Consider the following 24,890-nt stretch of genomic DNA (forward strand, 5'->3'; position numbering starts at 1 on the left):
TGATGTGCTTGCTGCAGTTTCTGCTCCCCTCGTGCATGTTTGATCCACAAGTCATTTTATATTGTTGCTAGACTTGATCACCTTCCTTCTGCTGAGCTCAGTTCTATTAATTGACTTACTGAGGACCATCAAGTGCCTGTCTAGTGAACTCAATGTGAGAGGCTCAGTCTGAAGAAGGGTCTCGACCCGAAACGCCGCCTATTCCTTCTCTCCATTGATGCTGCCTCACCCGCTGAGTTTCTCCAGCATTTTGTTTACCTTCAATGTGAATTGTTTAATTTTATACACAGATGCTGCCTGACCCGCTGAATTACTCCAGCACTGTGTGTTTTGCTTTATATGATAAAAAGCTAGTTCTCGTGGTATAAAATTGTGCCTATTTCCTTGTAAACAGCAGTGAATACTTGGTGTAGGCTTTTCCTATCACTGTTGAGTCTTAGAGTCATACAATGTGGAAACAGGCTATTCGGCCCAACCTGCCCATGCTGACCAGCATGCACCATCTACACTCGTCCCACCTGCCTGCGTTTGGGCCCACATCCCACCAAACCTATCCTATCCATATACCTATTCAAATGTTTTTAAATTGTTGTGATAGTACCTTGTGATAGAGCTTCCAGCAGCTCGTTTCATATACCTATCACCCTTTGTGTAAAAAAGTTGCCCCTCAGTTTCCTATTAAATCTTTTTAAATCCTCACCTTCAACCTATGTATTCTGGTACTTGATTTCCCTATTCCGGGTAAAAGACTCTGCATTGACCCTATTTATTCTCCTCATGATCTTATACTCCACTAGTTAGTGAAAAGCCACTACATGATTACAATCCACTGTGTATAGATACACGATAAATGGAATAAGCAGTTGGAGTAGAGGTTTAACAGAGTGGAGCGATTGCAATGAGTGGTTGCAGATCCACTTCTGGGACCAGCACGCGGAGAGTTGCCTGGCTGGGGTGTCATCTTGAGAGTATAGGAGCTTCACCACCTCCTGGTGAAGTCAGATCTGGGTATCACCTAGAGGTAGACACAAAAAGCTGGTGTAACTCAACGGGACAGGCAGCATCGCTGGGGAGAAGGAATGGGTGACGTTTCAGGTCGAGACCCTTCAACAGACTGAGGAAGAAGGGTCCTGACCCGAAACGTCACCCATCCCTTCTCTCCAGAGATGCTGCCTGTCCCGCTGAGTTACTCCAGCATTTTTTGTGTCTATCTTCAGTTTAAACCAGCAAGTGCAGATGCTTCTTTCACATATCACCTAGAAGTGTTAGGTAACGCAGAGGGGAAGCGGAGGGGAAGAGGCAGAGCACAGGGGAAGATACAGAGTGCGGAATATAGTTCTCCGCATTGTGATGTATCAGTTCCATAGACAGACTCCAATGTCTGCAAAGGGCTAGAGGTTAATCGAATCTGTAGACAGCACCCTGGCTTATGGAAGCACTACACAGGAACCTGAGAACAGAGGGGAAAGAAGCTGTTTCTGAATCTGGTGGTGTGCGCTTTCAAACTTCTGCCAGACAGGAGCAGGGAGAAAACGGAATGTCTGGCCCAGGTTCTCTGATTTCCATCAGCAACCTGTAATAAAACGAAAATTGCTACAATCTGTTCTACTTAATTCAAGTTCACTTAATTCAAAGTAGCTGTTAATTTGGATTGAAGCTGTGCTCAAAGCACCTTCTGTGCTGCACTATAAATTGCTTGATTCACAATACTGTTTTTTCGTGCAAAAAAATAAAGCTGGCAGCAGCATAGCAATGAGAGAACAGATACAAGCAGGAAGAAAAGGATGCTGAAATTCAGCATAATAGGCAATGTTTGATTTTTAATAGACCGCTTATGTTGGGCCTGTCATTTTAATTAACTTCTCTCTCTCTCGCTGCCCGCAGCCCTTCATCCAAACTTTAAATTGTCAGATTGGGATTTTCTTTGATAGGGCCGGTGTGAGTTTTCTGACTGTGTGATGTAAACATCCACATCTTCAAATGACTATACCACACTCATGTCTGTCTCCTGGTCCCTAATTTGTGAGTCCGAGCCTCAAGTGGTGCATTAAACGAGTCCTCAAGTCAATATAATGTGCAACAAGCTAACTAGTGAGCAAAGATAATTGATAGCCATGTCTTGTGGCACAACAGTAAATCTCCTTAAATTGGTTTTCACATTCAATAACCAGACTGCATTGAGTTCAAGGGAAATTAAGAGTGGCCATTAAATACTGGCCTTGCCAGCCACAACTACACCCCATGACTAAATGACTAACATTTTTAAAAACGAAATATCTTTGACAATGCAGATAGACATGAAAAAAGTGGAGTAGCTCAGCGGGCCAGGCAGCATCACAGGCGAGAATGAATAGGTGGCGTTTCGGGTCGCGACCCTTCTTCAGACTGAGAGTGAGGGGAGAGGGAAAGAATGAAAAGGTACAGCACAAAGCAGACGACACCTGTAGACAACAGTCCATTGTTGGCTGAGGAGGAGGAGGAGGAGGTGAAAACGAAGGGATGCGGACAGTGAAACGAGCAGTGAAGACGAGGGTGGGGGAGGGATGGAGAGAGAGGGAATGCAAGGGCTACTAGAAATCAGGGAAATCAAATTCACACCGTAAGCTGCCCAAGCGAAATATGAGGTGCTGTTCCTCCAATTCGCGTTGGGCCTCACTCTGACAATGGAGGAGACCCAGGACAGAAAGGTCAGTATGGGAATGGGAGAGGGAGTTAAAAGATTTGGTAACCAGGAGGTCACATAGTGTACTGAGCATAGGTGTTCAATACACCTTGCTTTAATTGTTCAATGATGTATCAGTGGATCACGCTCGTTTGAGAAAGGGTTAAGTCTGCAAACGTTCAGAGGCTGCATTGTTAGGAGGGAGGAATGAATTGCCGTGAAACAGCTCCTCATCAATTCTCAGGACACCTCAAAACGATTCACAATTCATTAATTTTTAAAGCATTGCCATTTGTTGTATAGGCACATTCAATAGCCAGAAATATCTCAAACAGCATAGAAGATGAATGTTCCTGGTGGTGGCATTTGAAGGAGGAATTTTGATCAGGGTAGCATCTTTCTTCAAATTGTACCATGACATTAGAAATAAAGCAGAAAATGCTCAAAACTCTCAGAAGATCAAGCGGCATCTGTGGAAAGGGAAACAGCTATTCTCGTTTTAGTTCCAGGACATTTTAAGATTAGGGTTATTGATTATTATTGTCACGTGTGCCAAGGTACAGTGAAAATTGGTCTGAAGAAGGGTCTCGACCCGAAAGGTCACCTATACCTTCTTTCCAGAGATGCTGCCTGTACTACTGTCGTGCCTTACTCCAGCTTTTTGTGTCTATCTTCTGTGAAAATCTTTGCCATGTTATCCAATCAAATCAAATCAGATAAAACTATGCATACGTACAATCAAGCCAAACTCAAGTACAATAGAGAGAGTGCAGAATATAATTCTCAGCATTGTTGTGCACCAGTTGAGTTTAGTTTAGTTTAGAGATACAGCGCGGAAACAGGCCCGAGACCACGCTGAGTCCACGCCAACCCGCGATCCCAACACACTAACACTATCCTACACACTCTAGGGACAATTTTACATTCATACCAAGCCAATTAACCTACAAACCTGGACGTCTTTGGAGTGTGGGTGGCAACCGAAGATTTCGGAGAAAACCGACGCAGTCACGCGGAGAACGTACAAACGGCACCCGTAGTCGGGATCGAACCCGGGTCTCCAGCGCTGCAAGCACTGTAAGGCAGCAACTCTGCCGCTGCGCCACCGTGCCGGAGTTCCAGAGACAAAGTCCAATGTCCGCAATAGAGTAGAGGTGAATCGAACAGTACCCCAACTTGTGGAAGAACCAGTTCACAAGCCTCATAACAGTGGGCAAGAAGCTGTTCCTGAGACTGGTGGTGTGCACTTTCATGTTTCCGTATCTTCTGCACGATCGGAGGAGGGAGAAATAGGAATTACTGGGTGGGATAAGTCTTTGATTATATTGACTGTTTTTGAGGCAGCGTGAAGTGTAGAGCAGGTCAATGGTGGGGAGTCTGGTCTGTGTAATGGACTGGGCAACATCCACGACTCTCTGCAATCTCTTGACGTGTCGGGCAGAGCTGTTCCCAAACCAAGCTGTGACGCTCCTGACAGTATGCATTCTATACTGCATCTATAGAAATTTGTTAGAGTCACCGGAGATGTGCAAAATTTCCTCAGTCTCTTGGCTGTTGCTTCAATTAGTACTGGGAAAGAGAGAAAACAAGCTAGGCTCAAGGTGGTGGATGAGAAAGCAGGGAGTCTGCAGAAGGACGAACAGTTTGGGAAAGAAGCAGTAGATGGAATACAGCATAGCAAGCTGTACAATCATGCACTTTTGTACTAGGAATAAAGGTGTAGGCTATATTTTCTAAAAAGGGAAAGGATTCAGAAATCGGAGGCGCAAAGGGACTTGGGATTTCCAAAAGGTTAATTTGCAGGTTGAATCGGTGGCAAGGAAGGCAAATGCAATGTTAGCATTCATTTTGAGGACTAGAATATAAAAGCAGGAACATAAAGCGTCAGCATTACAAGGCACTGGTCAGGACGCATTTGGAATATGGTGAGCAGTTTTTTGGCCCCATATCTGAGGAAGGATGTGCTGGCGTTGGAGAGGGTCCAGAGAAGGTTTAGTAGAATGATCCTGGGAATTATTGGGTTTATGTGTGCTGAGCGTTTGATGGCTCAGGGCCTGTAAAATATATATGTATGTATATGTATACTGAACTGATTTGTTGTGCTGCTGCATCTAGGAATTTCATTGTTCCGTTTCAGGAGATATGACATTAAAATAATCTTGACTCTTGACTTTCTTCAGATGACCCATCTGAAGAAGGGTCCCGACCCGACATATGGCTTATCCACTTTCTCCATGGAGGCTGCCTGACTTGCTGAATTACTCCAACACTTGGTGTCCCATCCTGTAAACCAGCATCTACAGTCCAACATGTTGGTGAGTGTGAACACACACATTGGCAAGAGCAAAAAAGCCCATAGATTGCCTTCCTGTGATGGTACTTTTTGGATAATATGCTCACATCCTGGTTATCCTCATTGATGCAAGCTTTTTGAATTCCAGATTTACTGCCCAGATGGTAGGATTTGAACATGTCTCTTTTTTGATGGCTGAGGCCATTGAATGTTAACCCAGTAAGTTAAGTACTATGGTGGACACAAAATGCTGGAGTAACTCAACAGGTCAGGCAGCATCTCTGGAGAGAAGGAATGGGTGACGCTTCGGGTCGAGACCCTTCTTCAGACTGAAACATCACCCATTCCTTCTCTCCAGAGATGCTGCCTGACCCGCTGAGTAACCCCAGCATTTTGTGTCTGCCTTCGATTTAAACCAGCATCTGCAGTTCTTTCCTACACATGTTAAGTACTATGCTGTCAGATCATTGTAGGAGATGACTTGAAATCAGGCCATCAAGTAAATTCAGCCTGTCTTCTTCCCACAAACACATAGCATTAAATTCCATGCCTTCCATGGAAAACCAAAGGGCTCCTTGATGGAAGTGGATAATGGTTACCTGATACAGGGAGACTGCCCCTGAAGAAGTGTCTCGATCCGAAACGCCCCCTGTGCATGTTCTCCAGAGATGCTGCCTGACCCGCTGAGATACTCCAGCACTTTGTGTCCTTTACTGCCCCTTCAAAGCTGATTCTGAGGCACATTGTAATTCAGAGTTTAGTTTAGAGATATAGCATGGAAACAGGCCCTTTGGCCCACTGAGTCCATGCTGCCCATCGATCATGCTAGTTCTGTGTTATCCCACTTTTGTATCTACTCCCTACACACTAGGGGCAATTTTAAAGTAGAGCACCCGAGATCAAGATCGATCCCGGGTCTCTGGTGCTGTGGGGCATGCTGCCTGTGTGGAGTTTGCATGTACTCCCTGTGACTGTGTGAGTTTCCTCCAGTTTCTTCCCACACCCCAAACACATGCGAGTTTGGAGGTTAATTGGCCTGCGTAAAATTGCCACAAACGTGTCGGCTGTGGATGTGAAAGTGGGATAACATAGATCTAGTATGAACTGTCGATCAATGGTTGGCGTGGACTTGGTGGGTTGAAGGGCCTGTTTCTATGCTGTATCTCTAAACTAAAAGTCTGTGATAGCACAGAATCACAGCGCCAGAGACCCGGGTTCGATCCTGACATCAGATGCTGCCTGTGTGGGGTTTGCACGTTCTCCCTGTGACTGTGTGGGTTAACTCCCGGTGTTCCGGTTTCCTCCCACATCTCAAGGACATGCGGGTTTGGAGGGTGATCGGCCTCTCTAAAATGCCCCCAGTGTGAAGGGAGCGGATATGAAAGTGGGAATACACAGAAGTAGTATGATCTGGTGATCGATGGTCAGCGTGGGCTCGGTGGGCCTGTTTCCATGCTCCAGCTCCAAACTAAAAATCTGTGATAGAATGGAAGTCAGTCTGAATGACAAAATTTACTGCTCCATAAGTGCCTCAAAAATAAAGCTCCTGCTTGTATTCCAAGCATACTGACCAAACAGTCACCCCAACCTCTATTACAGCGAATGCCAGTAATCACTTTTGTTTTTGCTGAATTAATTCTGTTCTGCCATTAGTGACAATCAAATTTTGCTGTGACCTTATTTTAAAATAGGATAACTTTTTGTCTCTTGATTAGACAATTTCCCTCTCATCATTAAGCAGCGTGGTGAATAACAACGATTATTATGCTCTGATTCATTGTCACAATTTCAGGTTATTATTTTAATTTCTTGATATTATGAATATGTTTATTTAAATTGTTCAACGTGCTTCACTCTCCCTTCAATGTGATAAATCCTTTTAGTGCCGTTACAGGAGTGGGGAATTGCAAGCAGGCAAATGCTTTTGCAAGTCGAGATCCGAACAGGAATTGAAGAATTATATTGTAGTCGCTATATCTGTGCCAGCTAGAATTGGGACGATCTCACAAATATACTGGGGAATAAAATCCCACCCACACTACTTGTGGACACTCAAGGAACTGAGGATGCTGGCTTACAAAAAAAAAACACAAAATGGTACAATGTTAAGTTTAGTTTAGTTTAGATTAGTTTAGAGATACAGTGCAGAAAGAGGCCCTTCGGCCCACCATGTCTGCGCCGACCAGCGAGCACTCTGTACACTCGCACATTCCTACACGCCTGGGACAATTTTCAATTTTTACCGAAGCCAATTAACCTGCAAATCTATACGCCTTTGGGGTGTGGGAGGAAAACCGAGCACCCGGAGAAAACCCACGCAGGTCACAGGGAGAACATACAAGCTCCGTACAGGCAGCACCCAAGGTCAGGATTGAACCCGGTTCTCTGGCGCTGTAAGGCAGCAACCTTTCTGCTGTGCCACCGTGCCACCATGTTCAATGGTTCAATGGTTCTATATTGTCATGTATGTACAGCACAGTGACATTCTTTTGCACAACCCACATATGCACAGTCGCCATATTTTGGCACCGTATCGAAGGACAAAAACAGGCCAAAGTCCCAAGTCCAGTCAACGTGGTGGAAGTACCGGAGCGCCCCCGATCCAGGTAGGTCCCAGACTGCTGCAGGCCAGAGACCCAACGCCCCTCTCCTCTGCCGACCACCTCCATTTCCGCTAGAGTAACTCAGCGGGTCAGGCAGCATCTCTGGAGAACATGGATAGGCAACATTTCAGGTCAGGACCCTTCTTTAGACTGATGGAACACGACTTGTGTAAATGTTTAGGCTGGAGATACAGCACGGAAACAGGCCCTTTGGCCCACCAGGTCTGCATCGACCATCACACAAGACCTGTTCGCATTAGTTCTATGTTATCCAAATTTCTCATTCACTCCCTACACACCAGGGGCAATTTACAGAGGGCCAATTAATGTACAAACCTGCAAGTCTTGTGTGGGAGAACACCGGAGTAGCTGAAGGAGACCCACGCAGTCACAGGGAGAACGTGCAAACTCCACCCGGACAGCACCTGAGGTCAGGATTGAACCTGGGTGCGTGGCGCTGTGAGATTGGATCCGCCTGTAATGGGCGGTAGGTTTCATCTGTGTAATTTTAAAATATACCAGAAGAATACGTAGTGATGCACCAAACCACTGCGTGATTTTAATTCAGGTTATAAAATTCACGTCGAGTTTTCATTCAAATGATATAACGGAATAGAATGTTATTGTCTTTTGCCTCATTGTCCCGTTTTCGTCACAGGTGACAATTAAACACTCCTGACTCTCTCTTGACTCTTGACAGAAGTGAATAGTGGGTCTGGATCGCCAGCAAATGCACCAGTGTTAATATATAATTGGAATCCCTGGGGCATTCATTTATAGGATTGGCCCAGTGCGGTTTCCTACGGAAATAATGTGAATGTGAAAAATACTGGGACAGGCAGAACTGTAATTCTAATATTGACTGGCTTCAAGAGAAGAACAGCAGGTTTGATACTGTGCAGGCTTTTTAATTAATAGTTAATCCCTTTGTTCCACTCGTATTTGCAGAATAGATCAGGTAATTTGGAGGGGCAAGGACAGTAATGCCTCCAGCGCCTTCAAGGTCAGCTGCAGGAGGTGCACCCGGGACAGATAGGACGGAGAGATAGGTCAGTCATGATTGAATGGCCGGGGGAAGAGAGGAGAGGGACGTCGGTTCGCGGGAACTGCTCCAGTACATCGAGCGCAAGGGCCGACCGGACTTTGGACTTTGGATAACAGCGCCAAAAATGGCGGCATCTGCATGTGTAATATACGCAAAAAGAATTTCACTGCACAGTTGCATATAAAGCAAATGACAAAGAAAGCACCATTGAACCATTGATGCTGTGAAGCTTCTATAACAAGACAAGCGTGCCACTGAATCGGCTTAGAAGACAGAACATAAAATAATACAGCGGAATAATCTGGCGGTGAATCTGTGGAATTCTTTGCCACAGAAGGCTGTGGAGGGCAAGTCAGTGGATATATTTAAGGTAGAGATTGATTCTTGATTAGTACGGCTGTCAGAGGTTATGGGGAGAAGGCAGGAGAATGGGGTTTGGAGGGGGAGATAGATCAGCCATGATTGAATGGCGGAGTAGACCTGATGGGCCGAATGGCCTAATTCTACTCCTATCGCATGATCCTATGATATGAACAGGTCCTTCAGCCCACAATCTCTGTGCTGAACATGGTGCCTAGACCAAATCTTATCTGCCTGCACATAAGCAGGGAAATGAAGCCAAGGCCAAAATGAATAAATAGTGGAGCAAGTGTGGAGAGCAAACCAGGTGCTATTTCTATGTGTGATCCTATCCCGGTCTATTGATTCTCAGAGAGGCAGGGAGTTGACCAGCACCATCTGCATCCTGTAGATTAGAGTTTGAAGCTATCTCGGGCTTGGAGAGGGATAGAGGATGCTCAAATTGGGGTGGCAGGGTCACAAATTGGGGTGCAGCAATAGAGAGTGGCACAGTGGCACAATAGTAGAGAGTGACACAGTGGCACAGCAGCAGGGTGCTTCAGTTCCTCTCACACTCCAAAGACGTACAGGTTTGTAGGTGAGACAAAATGCTGGAGTGCCGCACTGGGCCAGTGGATCAGACAGCATCTCTGGAGAAAAGGAATAGACAGATTCTGAAGAAGGGTCTCAAGCTGAAACGTCAACTATTCCTTTTCCCCAGAGATGATGCCTGACCCGCTGAGTTACTCCAGCACAAACCCGGGTTTGACTCTGGCATTTTGTGTCCTTTTTCAGCGAAAACCAGCATCTGCAGTTCCTTCCTGTACTGGTTAATTGGCTTTGGTAAAATTGTAAAATTGTCTCTAATGTGTAGGATAGTATTAATGTGCAGGTTGTTTGCTGGTTGGTGTGGACTTAGTGGGCCAAAGGACCTGTTTCCGCACTGTATCTCTAAAGTCTAAATTGGCAAACAATGGTTCTTTCCTGTTGAAGTTCTAGATGGAGATTCCTGTCCCATTCTTGACTTAGTAAAATGAATCCTATTAAGTGAACAAGTCCATCAGCTTTCTCTTAATAGTTTAAACTTTCAACTTTTACAAAGCCTGAGACACAGTGTGGAAACAGGCCCTTCGGCCCAATGTGTGCGTGCCAACCAGCAATCACCCCGTACACTAGTACAATCCTACACACAAAGGACAATTTACATATTTTTACAGAAACATATTAACCTACAAACCTGCATGTCTTTGGATTGTGGGAGGAAACCGGTGAACCTGGAGAAAACCCACGTGGTCACAGGTAGAACGTACAAACTCAGTACAGACAGTCCCCGTAGTTCGGATCAAACCTGGGCCTCTGAGGGCGAAGTGCGAGATCTGGAATGATGCATCCTTTCAAGTTAGCCTGCCGCTCAACACAGCTGAAGCTTCGTGGAGACAGATCTTGATTTTGAGATAGTGTCATCTCTGAGCTATCTTGGCAAATTTAAAATGCCACTTTAGCACATTCTCCACTGCTGAACACTGCCAGTCTTTTGCCTTCAACAATGCATTGAGGGATTTGATTATATTCATAAGATCCTGCCAATTTAATGCTAATTGGGGCAGTGAGCTAGAGACCAAAATAAGAGATTTCCTTTATCCGGTTTCCAATTGCAACCTTTAACCACCAAACTACATCAAATGTTCTGGGCAGCATATCACAGGAGAAAGTATTAGGAATGCAGCATCAGTTTACTAGAAAGATTCATCGACTTGAGGAATAGAAACATAGAAACATAGAAAATAGATGCAGGAGGACGCAATTCGGCCCTTTGAGCCATTCATTGCGATTATGGCTGATCGTCCCCAAACAATAACCCGTGCCTGCCTTCTCCCCATATCCCTTGATTCAACTAACCGCTAGAGCTCTATCTAACTCGCTCTTAAATCCCTCCAGTGACTTGGCCTCCACTGCCCTCTGTGGCAGGGAATTCCACAAATTCACAATTCTCTGGGTGAAAAAGTTTTTTCTCACCTCAGTCTCAAATGGTTTCCCCTTTATTCTAAGACTGTGGCCCCTGGTTCTGGACTCGCCCAACATTGGGAACATTTTTCCTGCATCTAGCTTGCCCAGTCCTTTTATAATTTTATATGTTTCTATAAGATCCCCCTCATCCTTCTAAACTCCAGTGAATGCCTAGTCTTTTCAGTCTTTCCTCATATGACAGTCCCGCCATCCCAGGGATCAATCTGGTGAACCTAGATTGGGTAAATGCACATTTTACCCAGATTAGGTGAATCGAGAACCAATGGACATAGGTTTAAGCTAAGGAGGGAAGGATATAATAGATACCTGAGGAGCAACTATTTTTACACTAAGAGTGGTAGGTGTATGAAACAAACTGCCAGAGGAGGTATGTGTAGGAAGGAACTGCAGCTGCTGGTTTAAACTGAAGATAGACACAATAAGCTGGAGTAACTCAGCGGGAGAAACAGCATCTCTGGAGAGAAGCAATGGGTGACGTTTTGGGTCGGTCTGCAGGAAGGGTGTGGACCCGAAACGTCACCCATTCCTTCTCTCCAAAGATACTGCCTGTCCCACTGAGTTATTGTCTTTGCCGCAGGAGGTAGTTGAGGCAGGGTTTTACGAAACATTAAAGAAACATTTAGACAGGTACATGGATAGGACAGGTTTGGAGGGATATGTCCCAATCGCAGGCAGGTGGGACTAGTGTAGATGGGACATGTTGGTCGGCGTGGGCAAGTTGGGCCAAAGCTGCCCGTTTCCACGCTGTATGACTCTATGACTTCAAGATTTAAATTAAGGAAAAGGATTTTACAGTCCAGGCTTGCATTCAAAAACTGCAGTCAAAAATAAAAAAACAGAAAATCCCTGGAAATACTTATCAGGTCAAGCAACATCTGTGAAGAGAGAAACAGGTGCTGGCTGAGCTACTGAGTAATTATCACCATTTAAAACATTATTCTAAAGTTGTATTACTGGGAATGTAAAAGGTCTAAGAGAACATTTGATTGTATATACGGGTGGGGAGATAGAGTGTAATCAATCCTCGAAACTGAGGAGTCTCGGAGAATGATCCAATATTAGAGCCAATATTTCACAATGATGCAGAGATGCTGCCTGACCCACTGAGTTACTTCGGCACTTTGGCTATTAGTCATATTTGGTGTAGGTGGCTGGTGGGAGAATTAGGCGTGATAAAGGGCCCAATGCATGAGAAAAGAATACAGGTATGCACAATGGCACAGCGGTAGAGTTGCTGCCTTACAGCACCAGAGCACCAGGTTCGATCCTGACTATGGGTGCCGTCTGCACGGAGCTTGCACGTGGGTTTTCTCCGGGTGCCCTGGTCTCCTCCCACATTCCAAAGACGTGCAGTTTTGTAGGTTAATTGGCTTCTGTAAAATTGACCCTAGTGTGCAGGATAGAGCTAGTTTATGGGGTAATTGCTGGTCAGTGTGGACTCAAAGACCACACTGCATCTCTAAACTAAAACTAAAATAGGGGACTAGGATTGCTCTAATAACTGGTATAGAATTGATGGACCAAATAGACTACTTCTCTGCCATTGGGAAATATAATATAACCCTTCCAGACATCCATCGTCCATTTTCCAAAGACAGGATTGGGTAGGGAATATTGATCAAACTATTTGAAATCAACCTTACGCAGGTAATGCTGACTGAATCGTTTTCAATGTAATGTGCCTAGTTTCCACTTAATATCCATTGACCTCCATTGGCTTTCAGTCCAGCCTGTTTTAAAAATTACATCCTTTTATCACCATTTCAGCTTCCAAGGTGCACAATTATGCAAATAGGATTTTTAATGCTTTGTCGCCAAGTGCACTTTCAACAAATAGCAGTGCAACACCAACAGTCAGTTTACTGCTTAAATTTAATTTGGAAAATAAATAATTGCATCTCCATGGAAACTTTCGCACCCCTTGTTGACATTCAAATGACCTTCACCACAAAGGGATTAGTTTTGAATGGTAATCACTGATGCCTTGCTCCAAACCAACCTCCATTTCATTGACTCCATTTACACCTCACGCTGTCTCGGCAAGACCGCCAGCAAGGGGATGCCGCCCTCTCATCCCCTCTTCCATCAGGCAAGAGATACAGAAGTGTGAAAACGTACACTTCCATATTCAGGGCGTGTTTCTTCCCAGATGCTATCAGGCAACTGAACCATCCTACCAACAACTAGAGAGTGGTCCTGAGCTACCATCTACCTCATTGTAGACCCTGGAACTATCTTTGATCGGTCTTTACTGGACTTTATCTTGCGCTCAACGTTATTCATGTTATTCCCTTTGTTGTGTATCTGTACACTGTGGATGGCTTGATTGTAATCATGTATAGTCTTTCCGCTGACTGGTTAGCACGTAACAAAAGCTTTTCACTGTAACTCGGTACACTAAACTAAACTCAAACTCAAATCCAACTCAGCACTTTGTGTTTATCTAAAAATTCCATCATCTGCAGTTCCTTGTGCCCCCATTTTCTTCAACATATAGCGCAATATTTTTTACATTCAGGTTAGCACGCAACAAAAGCTTTTCACTGTGTCTCGGTATGAATCAGCATCTGCAGTTCCTCCCTACATAACTCTACCAGCTAGAAAGACAAAGGCAACAAAAGAATGGGGAAAAAAACACAAAGTGCTGGAGTAACAATGGGTCAGGCAGCCTCTGTGGAGGGAATGAGCAGGCGATGTTTTGGGTCGGAACACTTCTTTAGATCCCTGAGCAGATGCTGGAAGCTTGAGTAAAATACAAAGTGCTCGAGGAACTCAATGGGTCAGGCAGCATCTGTGGAGGCAATGGATGGATGATATTTTGGATCGGGACCCTTCTTCATACACTCTAGCAAAATGGCAAATGTTGGAAGAACTTGACGGGTCAGTATTCTGAAGAAGGGTCCAGACTCAAAATGGTGCCTGCCAATGCCTCCATGGACGCTGCCTGACCCGCTGAGTTCCTCCAACACTTTGTGTTTTGCTCAAGATGCCAGCAAAAGGATGGGAACGCCATCTAAATGGAAGTGCAGCCTGGCCAAGATGGTCATTCACGGGTACAGGCAGCAGGCAGTCCAGGGTTCGGCCCAAGTCGACTGCCTGCCCCTGGTCTGGGCCTACGCTCGTGCACGTGTGACCCTGGAGAGAGAACACATGGTGTCCACAGGGGTATTGGAGGCCTTCCATGAACGCTGGTCACAACGGGAGAGGGGGTTGAGTACATAATGGAAAAGGATGATAATGTCGTAACCTGATGATTGATTAATTGATGTTTGCAAATTGCTGGACAGATTTGATCTTTCCAGTACTTTGTTACTGTGATCATTGGAATAAAATCTCCTTGTAAGGAAAATGAAACAGGAAGCTGCCCTCCAGTCCACAGACCCACCCTGACTTGGAATTATATTGTCAGAGCTTCACCCCCATCAGGTCAAAGTCCTGGAAGTCTACCCCGAACCTGTGGCTCTACCCAATACTTCAAGGTCTCTAGATTGGTTGAAAGATACAGCAGGGAAGCGGGCCCTTCAGCCCACCAAGTCCCCGCCGACCAGCGATCACCGGTTCACACTAGTTCGATGTTATTTCTTTGCTCTAGGGAAAATTGACTGCGCCCAGTTGACCTACAAAACAGACCGTCTTGGGGTGTGGGTGAAAACCAAAGCATCTGGAGGAAAACCATCAGGGAGAACACGCAAACTCCACACAGAGAGCACCCAAGGTCAGGATTGAACCCGGGTCCCTGGTGCTGTGAGGTAGCAGCTCCACCAGCTGAGCCATTGTGCCTTCCTTCCAGGGAAGTCACAGAGGAGAGTTCTTGCAACACTTTGTTTTTGCTCTGTGTCTATGAATTTGCTGCTGAGTTGGAAGTTCCTTTAGATGAAGGGCCACCCAGCACAGGATCTCTGGGCTGAATGGACTCCCGCAACTTATTGTACAAGTAGACTGGAAGAAAAGCACATCAAGCATACACTCACTCACCAACATTTCTTCTGACAGCATTGACTGAACAGCACTGATTCAGCAACTGGCCTGACATTCACCTTTGTAGATTAATATGTGGCTTGACTGCCTTTAAATGGGGTCCTTAGCTATGAGCGTCGGCAAGAATGCAATTAGAAGCAATACACTAAAAGAACTGCCATTCATAAAGAAAAGGACATGTTGCAAAACAGGAGAGTAAAGGCTAAGAGGTAACCATGACAACCGTGATGAACGAGGGAGAGCAAGGCCTTCAACTGCGGAATTAAAAATACCCTGAATGTGCGTAAACACAACAACTAAAAGAATATTTGAGCAATGGGTCTTAACTGGGGCCTTTTAAAAGGGCCTTAGAAACAATGCCTTAGAAACAATGGCCTTAGAAACAATGAACGAGGTAATTCCTGGGGAGTTGGAAACATTCAGGGAAAGTGTGGACAATTTAGTTTAGTTTAGATTGGTGGTCAGCGTGGAAACAGGCCCTTCGGCCCACCTATGACTATGGGTGCCTTTGTGTACGGCGTTTGTACGTTCTCCCCGTGACTTGTGTGGGTGTTCCCTGTGATATCTAATTTCCTCCCTCAGTCCAAAGACGAACAGGTTAGTAGGTTAATTGGCTTGGAGAAATTGTAACTTGTTCCCAAGTGTGTGTAGGATAGTGTTAGTGTACGGGGATTGCTGGTCGGTGCACACATGGTGGGCTGAAGAGTCTGTTTCCATGCTGTACCTCCACACTAAACTAAAGGTTCAATCCTAATTTCTGCTGCTGCCTGTGTGGAGTTTGCATGTTCTTCCTGTGACAAGGTAGGTTTCCTTTGGGTTCCCAGATTTCCTCCCACATCCCAAAGGTGTGAATGTTGGTAGGTTAAATGGCCACTGTGTATTGCCCATAATGTGTGAGGCAGGTGTAGAATTTAGGGAGGGGAGGGAACCTGAAGAGTATGTGGGGAGAGGTGGGATAGTATAAACATGGGTACTTGTTGATTCTGTAGTAGGGTGACCAGAACCAGACGCAATATTGCAAGTCTGGGCTCACATATAACATAGAGTCATCGGCCCTTAGATATAACTTAGGCCCTTCAGCCCAACGTGCCCACGCCGACCTACATGTCCCATCTACACTGGTCCACCTGCCTGCGTTTGGCCAATATCCCTTTAAACCTATCATATTCATGAACCTGTCCAAATGTCTCTTAAATGTTATGATAGGACCTGCCTCAACTACCTCCTCCGGCAGCTCCGCCTCCACACCCCCACCTCCCTCCTCCTCACCGTAAACCTGTGTCCCCTGCTTTTTGATACCTTTACTCTGGGAAAAAGACTGCGCATCTACCTGATCTATTCCTCTCAAGATTTTATACACCTCTACAAGATCACCTGTCATCCTGCTGTGCTCCATGGAATAAAGTCCAAGCCTGCTCAACCTCTCCCTATAGCTCAGGCCCTCGATCACTGGCAACATCCTCGTAAACCTTCTCTGCACCCTTTCCAGCTTGACAGCATCCATCTCCAAACTTGTACAGTTGCAATGTGACATCACAACTCCTTGACTCAGTGCCCTAACCAAAGGTCATAAGGTAATGTGATAGGAATAGAATTAATCCATTCAGCCCATCAAGTCTACTCCGCCATTCAGTCATGGCCGATCTATCTCACCCTCCTAACCCCATTCTCCTGCCTTCTCCCCATAACCTCTGACACTCGTACTAATCAAGAATCAATCTGTCTCTGCCTTAAAAATATCCACGACTTGGCCTCCACAGCCTTCAGTGGCAAAGAATTCCACAGATTCACCACCCTCTGACTAAAGGCAAGCATGTAAAGCATCTTCTCCACCACCCTCTGTTGCTGTAACAAGATCATACACCATTCCCCATTTGCACCCACTCATCAAAATAAAATATTCCCTCAACAATACCAGTTAGCTTTTATTTAGTCTTGTTAACCTGTGGCCTATCTCTGGGATGTCACAGCAATCTCTTCCTGCCAGATATCCACTGAAATTCCCCGAAAAACACAAGCCGTGCTTTGACACTTTTAACCCAGAAATATCGAGTAACATTTTAAACCATTTCATTATTTCTAACTAGTTAAAAAATCGACAAACTACAATTTAGAAAGGAACAAAACACCTACATCAGGTGGGATTACACCGTCTTAATCCTACTAAAGGGTGGCACAGTGGCACAGCTGGTAGAGCTGCTACATCACAGCGGCAGCGGATTCAATCCTGAGATTAACTGTATGTTTGTGTGGAGTTTGCTTGTTCTCCTTGTAACCGTGTGGGTTTCTGTCAGATGCTCCGGTTTCCTCCCACATCATAAATACGTACGGATTTGTAGGTCAATTGGCCATTGTAAATTTTCCCTAGTGTGTAGATTGAGGCTGGGAAAGTGGGATAGAAGTAGTGTGAATGGGTGATCGACGGCCAGCATGGACTCGGTGTATCTTTCAATCAATCTAAACTCCATGAGTCAGGCAGAATTGGTTCAGGGTATGGACAGATGACGTTTAGGATCGGGACCCTCCTTCTGTCCGAAGAGGTCCCAGACTCAAAGCATCATGTCCATTCCCTCCACAGATGCTACCTGCCCCCGCTGAGTTCCTCAAGCACTGTGATGTTTGCTCAAGATGTCAGCATCTGCAGGTTCTTGCGTCTTCATAGATGGGAAGATGAGTTCCAAGTCTGAAGTATGCTCATTATAACTAATTCAACTGGTAAGGCTGTTTAGCTACTTGATGGCTCACCTTAGCCCATTGCCTTTAAATATTAAGTCATTGGAGTGGTGTCTGATAATTTCATTATTGCCGCAGATGCCCATAAATAGATACAGTTGGCTAATGTCCCTGAAGTTTACTCTCGCACAGTTACGCAGGTCTGTAGGTGAATTGTATGAAGATAAGTTGGTGGTGCAGAGTGGGTGCATCTCTGGTTTGTTCTTATCCCATGCAGTTAGATAACGGAAAGATTAAATAACCTCCTTCCCCGGTTTTTACTGTTTCCATTATACCAGCCTTGTGCTACAGTGTGTGGTGGAGTATTGGGGATGGGATGGAGGGAGATGGTTGATGGCAACATAATCATCTATTTCAGAACTGATCCATTCCCTTACAAAATAGAATGGCACAATGGTGCAGCGGTGGAGTTCTTTTCCTAGTTTTTGGGATACAGTGCAGAAACTGGCCCTTCGGCCCAGCGTGTCCGCACCGACCAGCGATCGTCCCATACACTAGCACTGTCCTACACACTCGGGACAGTTTACAATTTCTACCAACCCCAATGAACCTACCTGGAGAAAACCCACGTGGTCAAGGTTGCTGTCTTACAGTGCCAGAGACCCGGGTTCGATCCTGATTACGAACTCTGTCTGTGCAGAGTTTGCACGTTCTCCCTGTGACTGCGTGGGTTTTCTCCGATTCCTCCGGTTTCCTCCCACACTCCAAAGACATACAGATTTGTTGGTTAATTGGCTTCTGTAAATTGTAAATTGACCCTAATGTGTCCGATAGAACTAGTGTTTGGGGTGATCGCAGGTCGGCGCGGACTCGTTGGGCCGAAGGGCTGTTTCCATGTTGTATCTCTAAAGTCTAAAGAACCCAGACTCACATCTCTGATAATTAGCCCAGCCTCTTATTCAAGATGTTGGAGACTCAAGGAAGTGCAGATGCTGGAAGCTTGAGTAAAACACAAAGTGCTGGAGTAACTCATCGGGTCAGGCAGCATCTGTGGAAGGAATGGACTGGCGACATTTCGGGTCAGGACCCTTCTTGAAACTCCAGTCTGAAAAAGGGTCGCAACCTGAAACATTGCCTATCATTCCCTCCACAGATGCTGCCTGATCTGCTGGGTTACTTCAGCACTTTGTGTTTTATCCATGATATTGTTATACTATTGTACACCTCCCCTTCATTCTTTGCATGTAATCCTTATTCCTTTGGAATACGAGTCACAATGCTCATAAACTTGTTCTTAGTTAGAGCCTAATGGCCTTTAAAATAAATGGTTTCCAAAACCTGTTAGTTGTAAGTTACTGGATAAAATGGCAGCAAAATGATATTCTGAGAATGCCAATTTTGCTCACAATATATGTGCATTTTAATTTAATTTACTCTAGTTTGCAATATTGAAAATATGATTTATGTGCAAATTGGAACTGCCTGGAGAGATAGTTCACCATTCAGGTAATCAATCACTGACTGTATTTTAGCAAGCACAAATTAGAGTTAATTGTTAAGCCTGAAGAGTGTCGTTACATCCAATACTGCCCCGATTCAAGCACTCTAAAGGCTTTCAGTTAGCTCAGTCGCAGTTACTATTCAACACCTACACATGTAGTGCTTCAGAGAGGTTCAGTGTTTGTTTTAATCAGTAAATCCTTCTGCGGATTGGGAAAGGGCACACTGCTATTTCAATGTTCAATTTGCTGGTGAGGTGGAAACAAAATTCATTGAAGAGCCAGGAGTCAAGCCCTAATGGAAATGTGGACACCAATAGGTAGCGTTTAAGAGGGAAGTGAAAAACTTCCAGGAGAACGGCATATTAATGCAATTGCCAAAAGATATAGACGACAAACATGGATGGAAACCACAACATGAGATAGTTGTTGGACGGATTACAGATAATGATGAGTCAGAGTATAGAAGGGAGAACGGTCAACTGACCAAATGGTGCCAACACAACAACCTTGCTCTCAATGTCAGCAAGACCAAAGAATTGATTATGGACTTTGGAAGAGGAAGGACGAGGCCCCACAAACCTGGCTCTATCAATAGGAGGAAAGAGTCAAAAGCTTCAAATTCCTGGGCATGCATATTTCCAAAGCTCTTTCCTGGACCCAGCGTGCTGATGCAATTATAAAGAAGATTGCGGAGATTCGGTATGTCAGAGACGAGCCTCTTGAACCTCTACAGATGTACAGTAGAGATCATGCAGACTGGTTGCATCACGGCTTGGTTTGGTTACTTGACTGCAAAAAAGTGGTGAACACTGCCCAGTCCATTACCTCCCCACCATCGAAGGGATTTACACGAATCGCTGCCACAAAAATGCAGCCAGCTTCATCAGAGATCCACACCACACTGGCCACACACTCATTTCACTCCTGTCAGTGGGAAGAAGGTATTGGACCCTGAAAACTGTAACGTCCAGGTTCAGGAACAATTTTCTCCCTACAGCTATCAGGTTATTAAACACTACAATCTCCAAATAAGCTCTGAACTACATAGACTTGGGGGCAATGGTTTTGATTTTTTGCACTATTATTGTTTGGTTGTATGGCATGTATGTGTGTATAGATGAGCACAATCCTGCAGCTAGCAGAGCTTCTGCCTCACAGCCCAGTGACCCAGGTTGAATCATAATCTCAGGTGCTGTCTGGCTGGAGTTTGCACGTTCTTCCTGTAAATGCACATTTTTCTTCAGGCTGGTCCAGCTTCCTCCAGCATTTAGATTTACGAGGATATTTAGTTTCGTTTAGTTTAGTTTAGAGATACAGCATGGAAACAGGCCCTTCAGCCCACCGAATCCGCACCCACTAGCGATCCCCGCACATTAACACTATACTACACACACTAGGGAAATTTTAAAACATTTTTTTAAAGACCAAGCCATTTTTTTAAAGACCTGTACGGCTTTGGAGTGTGGGAGGAAACCGAAGATCTTGGAGAAAACCCACGCGGTCACAGGGAGAACGTACAAACTGCGTACAGCCAGCACCTATTTGCACTATTTTGCACAATTATTGTTGTCAGAACTTGAGGGATTGAATGAAGATCCGGCAGGCTGCTGCCAACAGACGGCTGTGGAGGACAAGTCAGTGGATATTTTTAAGGCAGAGATAGACAGATTCTTGATTAGTACGGGTGACAGAGGTTGGAGTTAGGAGGTTTAGATGGATCAGCCATGATTGAATGGCGGAGTAGACTTGATGGGCCGAATGGCCTAATTCTACTCCTATCCCTTATAACCTTATGACATGACCTACAGAGGGAATGTCGAAAAGAGAGCCGCTGGCAACGACGGATGTGAACAGTGTGCCGGTAAGAGAGATATTGGGTATTGCCTCCACAGCCTTTAAGGTCGGCTGCAGGAGGCGTCCCTGGGACACAGAGGCGGTCGGACGAGAAGAGGGTCGTTGGGTCGCGGGGCTTCAACAGCCTGGGCCTTACCTGGATTGGGTGGGGTTCCAGTACTTCCAGCATGTGGACTGCAGTTGGACTTTGGACTTTTTCTTTTTCATTGTAAACAGCGCCAAAATATGGCGACTGTGTTTAGTTTTTTTAGTTTAGTTTAGAGATACAGCGCGGAAACAGGCCCTTCAGCCCACTGGGTACGCACCGACCAGCGATCCCCGCACTTTAACACCATCCTACACCCACTAGGGACAATTTTTACATTTACCAAGCCAATTAACCTACAAACTTGTATGTCTTTGGAGTGTGGGATGAGAGTGAAGATCTCGGAGAAAACCCATGCAGGTCACGGGGAGAACGTACAAACACGTACAGGCAGGACCCGTAGTCGGGATCGAACCCTCGTCTCCGGTGCTGCATTCGCTGTAAGGCAGCAACTCAACCGCTGTGCCACCGTGACCGCCCAAAATTTGATGGCTTGTGGGTTGTACAAAATAATTTCATTATGCTGTGCATACATGCCAATTAAAGGCCATTGAACCATTGAGCTTTGGGTGCGGTTCGGCAGGCTAGGATTTTATTCCTTGCCGTGCAAGAGGATGAGGGATGATCTTACAGAGGTGTGTAAATTCATAAGGGGGAGAGACAGGGAGAATGCACAGAATAAACTAATGCAAATGGGTGATTGATGATCAGTGATTCCACAGGCTGAAGGTCCTGCTTCTCTGCTGTATCTTGCAATCAACCGATCAAAGAGAGTTCAAGAATGAATTTGACATCACGTCTAAACAGGGCAGCCTTTTTCCTTTTATTTATTTTTTTTATTTGTATTTTTATTAGAAGCAGTGTACAGTAGTATAAACCGTGGCATAAGACATAATACATTTTGTGTACAACTTCTATTTTAAATTTAGCAAGAGAAAGGTAACACAAGAAAGAGAAAGCGAGAAAAGGAAACGGTGAAGGAAATGGTGGTATAAACCCCTGGAGTACCACTCCCGGGGTTAACAAGTGATAGCCTGTAGAAAGATAAAGAGGAAAACCCATAGAATTGTTTTTAAAAAAAGGAAAAAAGAAAAAAAAGAGAAAAGAACCAGAAAAGGGATATGCCTACTTCATATCTCACCACATCCATCACCCAGTTCAGAAATGGCTAATTTCCAGAGTTGAGTTACACCATACTATACTTGTAATAAATCAATGAAAGGAGACCAAATCTTTAGGAATTGCTCTGATTTTCCTGCTAAGACGAGTGGCCTCTTACTTTTAAACAGTGACTCCGAACTCTAGATTCTTCCACAAGACTAAACATCTTCTCTACATTCCCGCCACCCCCTCCCACCAAGGGCTTTAATCAATCACCTTTCACTATAACTAACTCTGCATCTCAACGCCTTTACAACTAATACAATACTTCCTGAAACATATATGCATCTGATTTTCTGAGCATGTACCAAATCACAGGCTTAGAAACATAGAAACATAGAAAATAGGTGCAGGAGTAGGCCATTCGGCCCTTCGAGTCAGCACCGCCATTCAATATGATCATGGCTGATCATCCAAAATCAGTACCCTGTTCCTGCTTTCTCCTCATATCCCTTGACTCTGTTAGCTCTAAGGGTTATATCTATCACCCTCTTGAAAACGTCCAGTGAATTGGCCTCCAATACCTTCTGTGGCAAAGAATTACGGATTCACAACTCTCTGGGTGAAGAGTTTTTCCTCATCTCAGTCCTAAATGGCCTACCCTTTATTCTCAAACTGGGTGCCCTGGTTCTGGACTCTTGCCCACACTGACCAACATGTCCCGTCTACACTAGTCCCACCTGTTTGTGTTTGGCCCATATCCCTCTAAACCTCTGTCCAAACTATGTACCTGTCTAATTGTTTCTTAAAAATTGCAATAGTCCCTATCTCAACTACTTCCTCCGGCAGCTCGTTCCATAAAAAGTTACACCTCAGATTCCTATTAAATCTTTCTTCCTTCATGTCCTCTGCTTCTCGATTCCCTTTTTCTGGGCAAGACAGTCTGTACATCTATTCTTCATGATTTTGTACACCTCTACAAGATCACCCCACATCCTCCTGCGCTCCAAGGAATAGAGTCCCAGCCTGCTCAACCTCTCTCTGTAGCTCAGACCCTCGAGTCCTGCCAACATCCTCGTAACCTCTTATGTATGTATATCCTGATTTTTATGGTATTTAGATCGAAAGCTTGCCTTGGTTTACGTGGTCCTTCTGAGGTTGCAGTTGGACCTGGCATTTCTGAGTGCAACTGCCTGGCTCAGAGTAAACAACTTGTGCCGTGGGCACCTCAGTTTGACTTGGACACACCAAGCTGATTTCCTGTCCTTTACTAACACGTTACTATCACTATGTGACTTGGGACTCATAATAAGCACGGGCCTTTGGACACCAGGCTGCTGGTTTATTGGGAGAGTTAGAACCTGAAAAATGAGCTGCAGGCTGCTGAACTTGCAAGCTGTGGGAACATACAGTATATATGATTGACAGTGATTTATTTTCCAAGGCCTCTCCACATCATCTGCTCACTGAACCAAAAGAGCATCCTCATAATCTTTCTCACGGGGCTTTACATGCGAACTCTCAGACGTAAAGCCTCTTGCCATCTTACATTATCCTGTATCACAAGCATTAGCAGGTCGGTTTCCTACTCTGCAATTACGATGATGGAGTGAAGATGGTTTTACATGGTTTAAAACTTTGGTCCACATTACAATCAACACCGAGGCCATTATAACTACATCGGGCACCAAAAATGAAGCATTCCTTTATGAATTTTGCATGATGTGTTCCATTGCTGAGCATAAAAAGGTTCTTTATATAAAATATACCAAGGAGAAACGGAATGAACATTTGTTTATATTAATGAAGGTCTCAGGCTGTAAAGTCACTGACTTAAATAATAATTTTCAGCAAGTTATATAAGTTCACTATTTTTTCCCCACTCTGAAGCAATTCTGAGTGACTAATGAATGTGAAGTGGTGCAACTTAGTGGTACACTCTGCACAAAATTCGAGACCCACTCATGATGCATTTCCATCATTGAATTCTGCTCAGGGACGGTATGGTTTGATTTTGCGGAGGTGCAGAAGATCTCTTTGTAATGCCATCCATTTTCCCACCCAGTTTTGTTCAACCTGTTTTTCACAGGTCGGAGGCCATGCAAGAAGCAGGTGACGTAACTGCTCACAATCCTTCGCATAGGTTTAATTTTATTCCAAAGTCACCCGTCATACGACAGGATAAGGTCAAGAAGACATTTATGCACGGCCTTTCACAATCTTTCCCAGCCCAGGGAATTCTCATTACTGCCACAATGCAAGAATGGCAGCCACCATGTTGCATGCAGTAAGGTCCCACACACAGCACAACCTGGTGGGTCTGCTGCCTCCTAGTGTCAAAGTACCAGATTCAATGCTGACTGTGTGGGGTTTGCATGTTCTCCCTGTGGCCATGTGGATTTCCGTTTGATGCTCTGGTTCAGTTTAGCTAGCTTAGAGGTATAGTGTGGAAACAGGCTCTTCGGCCTACCGAGTCTTTGACTACCAGCGATCCCCGTACTATCACTATCCTACACACTGGGGACAATTTACAACTTTAACCTCCAAACCTGTATGTCTTTGGAGTTTGGGAGGAACCATAGAATATGGTACCATATTATATGGAACAGTACAGCATTAGAACAGACTCGTCAGCGCACAATGTCTGTGCCGATTCTACACAGAATCCGTATTCCCAGCATATCCGTATGCCTATCCAATAGTCTTTTAAATGCCACTAATGTAACT

At 44.9% G+C, this 24,890-nt stretch overlaps 1 long non-coding RNA gene across 1 annotated transcript; it reads right to left on the reverse strand.

The window, feature by feature from the left end:
* Positions 1-6,200: 6,200 nt before the first annotated feature.
* On the reverse strand, positions 6,201-19,614 carry LOC116983544. The gene is made up of 3 exons (XR_004414733.1): positions 19,604-19,614; positions 8,696-8,699; positions 6,201-6,365 (listed from the first exon to the last, which is right to left on the reverse strand). It is a non-coding gene; the product is annotated as an uncharacterized LOC116983544 (long non-coding RNA).
* Positions 19,615-24,890: the final 5,276 nt, after the last annotated feature.

Source organism: Amblyraja radiata, chromosome 18 (genome assembly GCF_010909765.2).
Source record: "Amblyraja radiata isolate CabotCenter1 chromosome 18, sAmbRad1.1.pri, whole genome shotgun sequence".
NCBI lineage: Eukaryota > Metazoa > Chordata > Chondrichthyes > Rajiformes > Rajidae > Amblyraja > Amblyraja radiata.